The following is a 10456-nucleotide window of genomic DNA, read 5'->3' as shown; positions in this document are numbered from 1 at the left end:
GACAATATACATCCTTGACGTACTCCTTTCCCAGTTTGGAACTAGTCTGTTGTTCCATGTCCTGCTCTAACTGTTGCTTCTTGACATGCAATGATGCTTCATTTAAAACATGGATGTAGGTGCCAGATATAGTTTGGGATGTGGAGCTCAAAGAGGTTCAGGAAGTTCTAGTCTGAGCACTTATGTTTTTTTCTCTGAAGTAAATAGCTAGCTAGTAGAAATACAAGATTGGGGTTTAAATTCCTCTTGAGAAGATTAAAAGGAGCACCCAACTCTAAACAAATGTTCCCCACCCTCCCCAGAAAACCACTCTTGATCTACTTGCATATATAATGCAGTAGGTGAGAGACCTAATACTGTGGTAGAGTACGGCAGTAATTGTTCTAACTAGGGAAATTTTCCTGTAATTATCTATAATCAGGTTCAATATTCAACACATGTTAGTACTATGGCACCCCACTCCAGTACTCTAGCCTGGAAAATCCCATGGACGGAGGAGCCTGGTAGGCTGCAGTCCACGGGGTCGCTGAGAGTCGGGCACGACTGAGCTACTTCACTTTCACTTTTCACTTTCATGCATTGGAGAAGGAAATGGCAACCCACTCCAGTGTTCTTGCCTGGAGAATCCCAGGGATGGCAGAGCCTAGTGGGCTGCCGCCTATGGGGTCGCACAGAGTCGGACACGACTGAAGTGACTTAGCAGCAGCAGCAGTACTATTCTTTCATTGCACAGAGCTCTTCCCTGAGTTACAGTGTTCCTGAATTTCAAGACGAATTTTCTGAACTCACCATGGATTCTGATGTCAGATACACGTAGAAGTTTTAACCTGATTCTGTCACTTATTACCCTGATATAAGTTACTTATCTCTCTGGATCTTAGTTAGCATAGAGCTGACTCATTTGAAAAGACCTTGATGCTGGGAAAGATTGAAGGCAGGAGGAGAAGGGGACGACAGAGGATGAGATGGCTGGATGGCATCACCGACTCAATGGACATGAGTTTGGGTAAACTCTGAGAGCTGGTGATGGACAGGGAGGCCTGGCGTGCTGTGGTCCATGGGGTCGCAGAGTCGGACACGCCTGAGTGGCTGAACTGAACTGAACTGATGATGACTAAGTGAAACCATGTACTTAAAATGGTTAGCACGGTACTTTGCCCAAAATATCAATTCCTTTCCTACCTCCCTGCCTTTCTTAGATTGTCACTTAATGTAGCACCAAAGATACAATAATACTTGGTAGAGATCTTCCATTCCCCGTGATTGCAGCAATTAGGGCCAGATTAAGAGATGAGCCTGTCTGGGAGTTGAATAAAAAGTGTTGTAACTTCTCTAGGTACGAAAATGCTGCAGACATGTGATATGGAAAAAAAATGTATTTTTATCACAGCTCTTTTCAAGGTGAATACTGTATGAGGTTAGGAGGCAAAGCCTCTTGGAAAGAGGGTGGAAAATGTGCCAGAAAACATGCGCCTTCGTAACATGAGGTTGCCATGTGTGGGGTTAAAGGACTGATTGAAGGCGAGGTGAACAAGCTGGGGTGTTCCCACCATCTCCATTTGCCTCCACCAACATCTCTCTCCTCTGCCTCCTCTCCATCCACTACCACACATGGAGTCTCCAGAAAATAAGACAAATACTGTCAAGGTGCCAAATTGTATTATTTGCTCCCTTACCAAGTCCATAAATCTTAATCTGATTCAGATAATATTGATGATGGCAATGATTTGAACTACAACCCATTTTTTACTGAGGTCCTGGATTTCCTAAGCCATTTGTAGAGTAACCAGAGAAAAGTCATGCATACTGCCCATTATAAAAGATTTGGGTTCCCTAAGCCAAAGATTCTTCTCCTGTATGCAGCCCACTCCATGTGCTGATCATGTCTCACCCTTTCCCCACTGCCCTATGGCTACTGGGGCTCTGGCAAGCAGTGAGAGGAAATGCTGATTTGCTGGTTACTCCTATTACTATGAGCAACAAAATCTTTTGTGTCTAACTTTGACTTTTGTGTGGTCTGTCAGCATCCATGAAATTGTCATAGGCTGCTTTGTCAGCTTGCAGGAAGAATAAAAGCCCAGGATCTTTTTAGGTCTTGACAACCCACACTAAACAACCTGTAACAGGATAAATTAAAGGTTTTGACTGAACAAAGCAGAAGCTCGGAGAAGCAGAAATATAATCATAATTGAGAAAGGTGGGGCAACTGTATTTTAAAATGGTGGGAAAGTGTAGCCAATCTAGGTGTATATGTCTTTCATTCCGATCTAAAGATGTTTCATGACTTATTGAACTTTCTCAATAAACTTTTAAATCTAACTTGTAAGACTGAGAGGTCACAAATTTAGAACTACCAATATTAATGCCCACTTTAGTTTCTAAGGGCCTCCCAGGTTTCAATAGTGGTAAAGAATCTGCTTGCCAATGCAGGAGATGTAGGAGATAAGGGTTGATCCCTGGATTTGGGAAAATCTCCTGGAGGAGGGCACGGCAAACCTCTTCAGTATTCTTACCTGGAGAATCCCAAGGACAGAGGAGCCTGGCGGGCTACAGTCCATAGGGTTGCACAGAGTCAGACACAACTGAAGCGACTTAGTACATGATAGGTTCTAAAAGGCAAGAATCTGGAACCAGTAGCATCGGCTATTAAGATGACAAACTGTTTTCTGGAATTAAGAAGCTTCATGCAAAGATGTATATCTTTCTGGATGGACAACAATGTCTCACTATATAGCACAGGGAACTATATTCTTGGGATAAACTGTAATGGAAAAGAATGTTAAAAAGAATATATATATATATCATTTTGCTGTACAGCAGAAATTAACACAACATTGTAAGTCAGCTATACTTTGATTAAAAAGATATGTATTTTTTCACATACCTGTTCTTTAAAAAAAACTAAAGAATATCATGTACTTATGAAACATTTCTTGTAGGTAATACTGAAGCTTCTCATTGTATAAATCAGAATGGTTTTGGTTGCAGTTATAGAACACCCAGGTCTTACTGATTTACTTAATGGGATTTATTGGGTCATGCAGCTGGAGACCCAGCGGTAGACAGTCTTCATGGTTAGTTTATTGAGAGGCTCAGCTAGGCAAACACATCCTTACTTTCTTTTTTCTCTTGTCAGATTCATATTTTCTACCGTGGTCCTCACCGTGTTATACATCCACACCGGAAATATCAACACAATCATGGAATAAGATTGGGCTGGTTAGGGGACTTCCTTGGCAGTTCAGGGGTTAAAGGTCTGCACTTCCAGTGCAGGAAGAGCGGGTTTGATTCTCTAGTCGGGGAACTAAGATCCTGGAGGCCACAGAGCGTGGAGAAAATAAATAAGGAAATTTCAAAAGAAAAGATTGGGCTGGTTAGCTAAGGCCTGAGTCACATGACCCACCTAGACCTTCTAGATCTAGGGGTAGAGGCATATTCTTCCGAAGTAGAAAGGCTCTGGGGAACGAAGTGGATAACAGTAAACAGCAGCACAATCAGAGTCCTTAGGAGAAGTGGGAGTGGCTGGGGGGGGGGCAGCCTGTATCTCATTAAACCTTGTTCATGAGGATGTGTGTTTACAAAGCCACAAATCTGGGTCACCCCACCTCCATCCCTCTCACTTCTCTACAAAGCAGAGCTTCCCTCACACACAAGGAAATCAATATTTGAAAAAGAAAGCTTTCCAATTGAATAGCTGCTCTGTGCTAAACGCTTTCCTTGGTACTCACACCGTCCCCAATGAAAATGACATGTCAGCTGAACTCGTTTAATCCATTAAGGGCGCACCTGTTTGTATGCAGCGTCTTGCACAACATGGTTTTGAAATTACTTCAATCTTCCTACACTAGAGACGTCACTACTCTTTTGAAAAAAAAGTTTAAGGCACTCTCATAAGTTTCCGGTAGAAATGCAAACACGTCCATTCTTTTGGGGAGGTGGAATTTGGCAATACCTAACAAAATTATCAGTGCAGATGGTGATTGCTTACTCCTTGGAAGGAAAGTTATGACCAACCCAGAAAGCATATTAAAAAGTAGAGACATTACTTTGTCAACAAAGGTCTGTCTAGTCAAGGCTATGGTTTTTCCAGTAGTCATGTATGGATGTGAGAGTTGGACTGTGAAGAAAGCTGAGCGCTGAAGAATTGATGCTTTTGAACTGTGGTGTTGGAGAAGACTCTTCAGAGTCCCTTGGACTGCAAGGAGATCCAACTAGTCCATCCTAAAGGAGATCAGTCCTGGGTGTTCATTGGTAGAACTGATTTTGAAGCTGAAACTCCAATACTTTGGCCACCTGATGTGAAGAGCTGACTCATTTGAAAAGACCCTGATGATGGGAAAGATTGAGGGCAGGAGGAGGAGGGGACGACAGATGATGAGATGGTTGGATGGCATCACTGACTCTATGGACATAGGTTTGGGTAGACTCCAGGAGTTGGAAATGGACAGGGAGGCCTGGTATGCTGAAGTTCATGGGATCGAGAAGAGACAGACACGACTGAGCAACTGAACTGAACTGAACTAAACTATATATTTATTAACTTTTTCACACAACAATCTTACTTCTAGGAATTTATCCTAAAGTCCTACCTTCAGTTCGAGTCCTAGGTAGATACCCTTGAGATCCATTTAAATAGTTCTCTCTTTTTTTGGCTGCTTGGTGTGGCTTGGGGGTTTAGTCCCCTGACCAAGAACTGGACCTGGGCCACTGCAGTGCAAGTGCAAAGCCCTAACCACAAGATCTCCAGGGAATTCCCTAAGTGAAAGTGAAAGTCACTCAGTTGTGTCCGACTTGAATTCGCCAGGCCAGAATACTGAAGTGGGTAGACTTTCCCTTTTCCAGGGGATCTTCCCAACCCAGGGATTGAACCTAGGTCTCCCAAATTGCAAGCAGATTCTTTACCAACTGAGCTATCAGGGAAGCCCTGGGAATTCCCTAAGTAGATTTTTAAATATGGATATTTTAAATCCATAATCAACTCTGTTCTGCCTGTACAATCCCAGATAACACCTCCAGCTTCCGTGAGATGGTAGTGTCCATTTCTTTCTCTGGAAAGTGAGGGGTTTGGACTCAATGATTTGTTATTCTTTAGTTGCTAAGTCATGTCTGACTCTTTGTGACCCCATGGACGGTAACCCACCAGGCTCCTCTGTCCATGGGATTCTCCAGGCAAGAATATTGGCGTGGGCTGCCATTTCCTCCTCCAGGGGAATCTTTCCAACTCGGGGATCGAATCTGTGTCTCCTGTATTTGGCAGGCGGGTTCTTTACTACTGAGCCACCAGGGAAGCCCCCTGGACTTGAGGAGAGCCCCCATTTATTGAAAGCCAAATGTGTCCCAGACAATCCGCTTATTGTTCTATGTGTGTCATTTTCAGCCCTGCCTTGCAAGGTTTTAATGTACTGTGATTTTATAGGTGAGGATTTTGAAGCTCAGAGAGGTTTAGCAAGCACACAGTCCTCCAGCCAGTAAGAACCCAGGCCTACCTGCCTGTGAAGCCTGTGGTCTTCCTAACATATTAAATTCCTTCCAGAAGATGCAGAGGATCTAAGTCCTTTTACACCTCTAGATTCTGTGATTCTTTATGAAGGAGCAAGAAGAGGATGGGAACTGACAGATGTGCGAAGGTGCTAACAATTAAACAGCAGCTGATGACATTCCCTTACCCTATCGTCATTTTCAGCTCCACCTGTTTTTTATGCACCTCAGCGTTAGTTGGGAGAAGGCAATGGCAACCCACTCCAGTACTCTTGCCTGGAAAATCCCATGGATGGAGGGTGGGCTGCAGTCCATGGGGTCGCAACTGAGCGACTTCCCTTTCACTTTTCACTTTCACGCATTGGAGAAGGAAATGGCAACCCACTCCAGTGTTCTTGCCTGGAGAATCCCAGGGACGGGGGAGCCTGGTGGGCTGCCGTCTACGGGGTCGCACAGAGTCGGACACGACTGAAGCGACTTAGCAGCAGCAGCAGCAGGTTAGTTGGGGCTTCCCTGGTAGCTCAAGTGGTAAAGAACCTGCCTTCGATGCAGGAGACCCTAGTTTGATCCCTGGGTCAGGAAGATCCCCTGAAGAAGGGATTGGCTACCTACTCCAGTATTCTTGCCGGAGAATCCCCATGGACAGAGGAGCCCAGTGGGCTACAGTCCATGGGGACACAACTGAGTGACTAACACTATGGGACTTCCCTGGTGGCTCAGACAGTAAAGAATCCGCCTGTAAGGCAGGAGTGCAAAAGACATGGGTTTGATTAATTGTACTTGGGGTTAATTAATTGTACTTTCTGGTTTGTGAGCAGGTATCTTTGTGCTCCTGCAAAGTCCTGCTCTCGTTTCATTTATTTGTTTGTTATTCCTCTTTAGCCCCATTTCTTACTCCCTCACTCATTCCTACATGGACAATTTCTTTTTAAGAATTTTTTTTTAATGTGGACCAGTTTTTTAAAAAAAAATTTATTTTGTGTTTTTGGTAGCCCTGGGTCTTCGTTGCTGTGCTCCGGCTTTTCTCTAGTTTTCAGTGGGCTTGTCATTGCAATGGCTTCTTCTGTTGAGGCTTCTGGGCTCCAGAGCACAGGTTCAGTAGTTGTGGTGCATGGGCTTTGTTGCTCTGTGGCGTGTGGAATCCTCCCAGACCAGGGATCAAATCCTCACCCCTGCTGCTGCTGCTGCTAAGTCACTTCAGTTGTGTCCGACTCTGTGCGACCCCATAGACGGCAGCCCACCAGGCTCCCCCGTCCCTGGGATTCTCCAGGCAAGAACACTGGAGTGGGTTGCCATTTCCTTCTCCAATGCATGAAAGTGAAAAGTGAAAGTGAAGTCGCTCAGTCGTGTCTGACTCTTAGCGACCCCATGGACTGCAGCCCACCAGGCTCCTCCATCCATGGGATTTTCCAGGCAAGAGTACTGGAGTGGGGTGCCATTGCCTTCTCCACTCACCCCTGCATTGGAAGGCAAAATTCCAACCTCTGGATTGACAGGAAAGTTTCATGCATGGACAGCTATTCTCGTGTGTTTTCTATGTGTCCTTGAGTTTGTAGGTTCCTTGCAAAATAAGTAGCTATGTTTTGAATGTGTAGGTACTTGTTTTCTGTGTGTGTTTGTGATATTTATTTGGCTGCACTGGGTCTTCGTTGTGGTGCACAGGAGCTTTAGACGCGGCACGTGGGATCTAGTTCCCTGACCAAGGATCCAACCCAGGGCTCCTGCACTGGGAGTACGGAGTCTTAGCCACTGGACCACCAGAGAAATCCCTAAATGTATGCTTCTGCTAAGTCACTGCAGTCTTGTCCGACTCTGCACGACCCCATAGACGGCAACCCACCAGGCTCCCCTGTCCCTGGGATTCTCCAGGCAAGAACACTGGAGTGGGTTGCCATTTCCTTCTCCAATGCATGAAAGTGAAAAGTGAAAGTGAAGTTGCTCAGTCGTGTCTGACTCTTAGCGACCCCATGCACTGTCCATGGGATTTTCCTGGCAAGAGTACTGGAGTGGGTTGCCATTTCCCTGAATGTATAGGTGTTTGCAGTTTACATGACTAATTGTGTGCCGACTGGTATCTCTGACTCTCATACCTGTTTCTTGTTCTTTCCCTGCTCTGGTTTGTATCACCACGCACTGTAGGGTGGAGTGGAGTGAAGTGAGATGGGGGGCATGGGGGTGGACTCATCTGGGCAAGCTGCATTGCTGGGTTCCCTAGTCAGCTTCTGCCTGAAGTGAGCCAGTGGGAGACATGGTGGGAGACGAGGATGGAGGAAGGGGGAGTCCAGTGTTTGCTCCTCAGTCTCTCTCTCTTAGGATATCCTGCAGCAGCTGTGTTTCCCCATGGCTCCAATTCCCCCTGGACAACCCTGCCTTATGGCAGAAAGTGAAGAACTAAAGAGCCTCTTGATGAAAGTGAAAGATGAAAGTGAGAAAGTTGGCTTAAAGCTCAACATTCAGAAAACTAAGATCATGGCATCCAATCCCATCAGTTCATGGCAAATAGATGGGGAAACAATGGAAATAGTGAGAGACTTTATTTTGGGGGGCTCCAAAATCACTTCAGATGGTGACTGTAGCCATGAAATTAAAAGACACTTGCTCCTTGGAAGAAAAGCTATGACCAACCTAGACAGCCTAGATATCAAAAAGCTATTAAAAAGCTATGAGAAACCTAGACAACCTAGATATTAAAAAGCAAAGACATTGCCAACTAAGGTCCATCTAGTCAAAGCTGTGGTTTTTCCAGGAGTCATGTATGGATGTGAGAGTTGAACTATAAAGAAAGTTGAGCGCCAAAGAATTGATGCTTTTGAACTGTGGTATTGGAGAAGACTCTTGAGAGTCCCTTGGACATCAAGGAGATCAAACCAGTCAGTCCTAAAGGAAATCAGTTCTGACTATTCATTGGAAGGACTGATGCTGAAGCTGAAACTCCAATACTTTGGCCACCTGATGGGAAGAACTGACTCATGGAAAAGATCCTGATGCTGGGAAAGATTGAAGGCAGGAGGAGAAGGGGATGACAGAGGATGAGATGGTTGGGTGGCATCACTGACTCAGTGGACATGAGTTTGAATAAGTTCTGGAAGTTGGTGATGGACAGGGAAGCCTGGCATGCTGCAGTCCATGGGGTCGCAGAGAGTCGGACACGACTGAGTGACTGAACTGAAAATGAAACCCTGCCACAAATCCAGCTTCTCCCAGTGACCTCAGTCCCTGGACTCAGGTCGCACCTGAGTCCCTTGTCCCTCCAGCCTGGGGTGGTGGTGATTACTTCCTGCTGCTGTGAACACCTAGGCTGCCTCACCTGTCTCACGTCAGTGTCTCAAGTTTTCTTCACCTGTGTAACCAATTCCCCATATTAAATTTCCTCTCTGTTTTAAAATGCTTACAATGTTTTATGCATTCCTGCTAATCCCCAGCTAATACACTTGGTTTCCCCCTTTTTATGTGTGTGACACTGTATTTTAAGGTCTGTCTCTGTTCTTATTTGTATATGTAGCTCTCTGACTGCTCATTACTGAGCTACACTGTATCCACCACACTTTACTCATCCGTGTCCTGGGTAACATGTGTTTCCAAGTCCTACTCCCACACACAGCATTTTGATAAACATTCTCATGCACTTGTTCCCTCGTGAATCTTGTCTGAGAATTGTTCTGCAATATATACACTGGAATGGGATGGCTGGGTCATAAAGTAAACATATGTTTAACTTGACTAAGTTCCCCCAGTTAGTCAACAAAAGATATTCTTTCCTCATATCCCCAGCTCTTGGCATCATCCAACTTTCCCATTTTTGCTTTATTTAATTTCATAGTAATAGTAGTATTAGGTAACAGCACTAACTATTGTTGAATGCTTTACTATACACCAGCCACTTTACATCATTTCATCCTTTGGTCTTTATCTCGCTTCTGTGGGTAGGCATCAGATGAATGAACAAAGGATCAGAGAGGTTAAGCAACTTGCCCGAGGTCATACAGCCGAGAAGTTGCAGAGCTGGATTACAAATCTAGGTAGATCAGGTCCAGAGCTTGTGACTCTGACTGTAATAACATACTTCTCTTAGATAGATGGTGATGTCCTCTTTTATAGACAAAGAGACTGGAGGGGGGAAACAAATTACAGGATGAAGTTCACATAGCTGGGAAGAGTTAGAGATTATTTTGACCTTGGGATTTACCCAAAACCAGTGCTCTTGACTTCACACAATACTGCCTAATAGATTCTATGTCCAGAAGAATGAAAGTGAAAGTGTCAGTTGATCCAGTCATGTGAAATTCTTTGTGACCCCATGGACTGTAGCCCACCAGGCTCCTCTGGCCATGGAATTCTCCAGACAAGAATACTGCAGTGGGTTGCCATTTCTTTCTCCAGGGGATATTTTGAACCCAGGATCAAACCTAGGTCTCTTGCATTGCAGGCAGATTCTTTACCATCTGAGCCACCAGGGAAGCCCCACATTGCTTCAATTATAGAATGGCTTCTCAATATCCACAATGCTTCAGAAACCTGTCTTCAGCAAACATCAGCTCTGTATTCCTGTCTCCAAAGGGAATCTTCCTGGGGCCTTGTTTTACTCCTGTTTTGTAGGTCAATTTCCTTTGTTAACCTTTGCTTAATTTCCATCCGGGTCCTTTAAGGGAAAGTATCTTAGTCCAACCAAACTATCATAAGAAAATACTGTTAACTATGCGGCTTATACACACACACACACATTTCTCATAGTTCCAGGGGCTGGAAGCCTGAGATCAGGGTGCCAGTCTGGTGGAGCGGTGGTGAGAGTCTTCTTCCTGGTTGCAGAGTGCAGACTTCTTGCTGTGTTCTCAGGAGGGAGTTGGACCATAAAGAAGGTTGTGTGTGTGTTAGTCGCTAAGTTGTGTCTGATTCCTTGTGACCCCATGGACTGTAGCCTGCCAGGTTCCTCTGTCCATGGGATTCTCCAGGCAAGAATACTGGGGTGGGTTGCCATACC

This window comes from Bison bison, unplaced genomic scaffold (genome assembly GCF_000754665.1).
Source record: "Bison bison bison isolate TAMUID 2011002044 unplaced genomic scaffold, Bison_UMD1.0 scf7180017864379, whole genome shotgun sequence".
NCBI lineage: Eukaryota > Metazoa > Chordata > Mammalia > Artiodactyla > Bovidae > Bison > Bison bison.
This window is presented reverse-complemented; position numbering follows the sequence as displayed.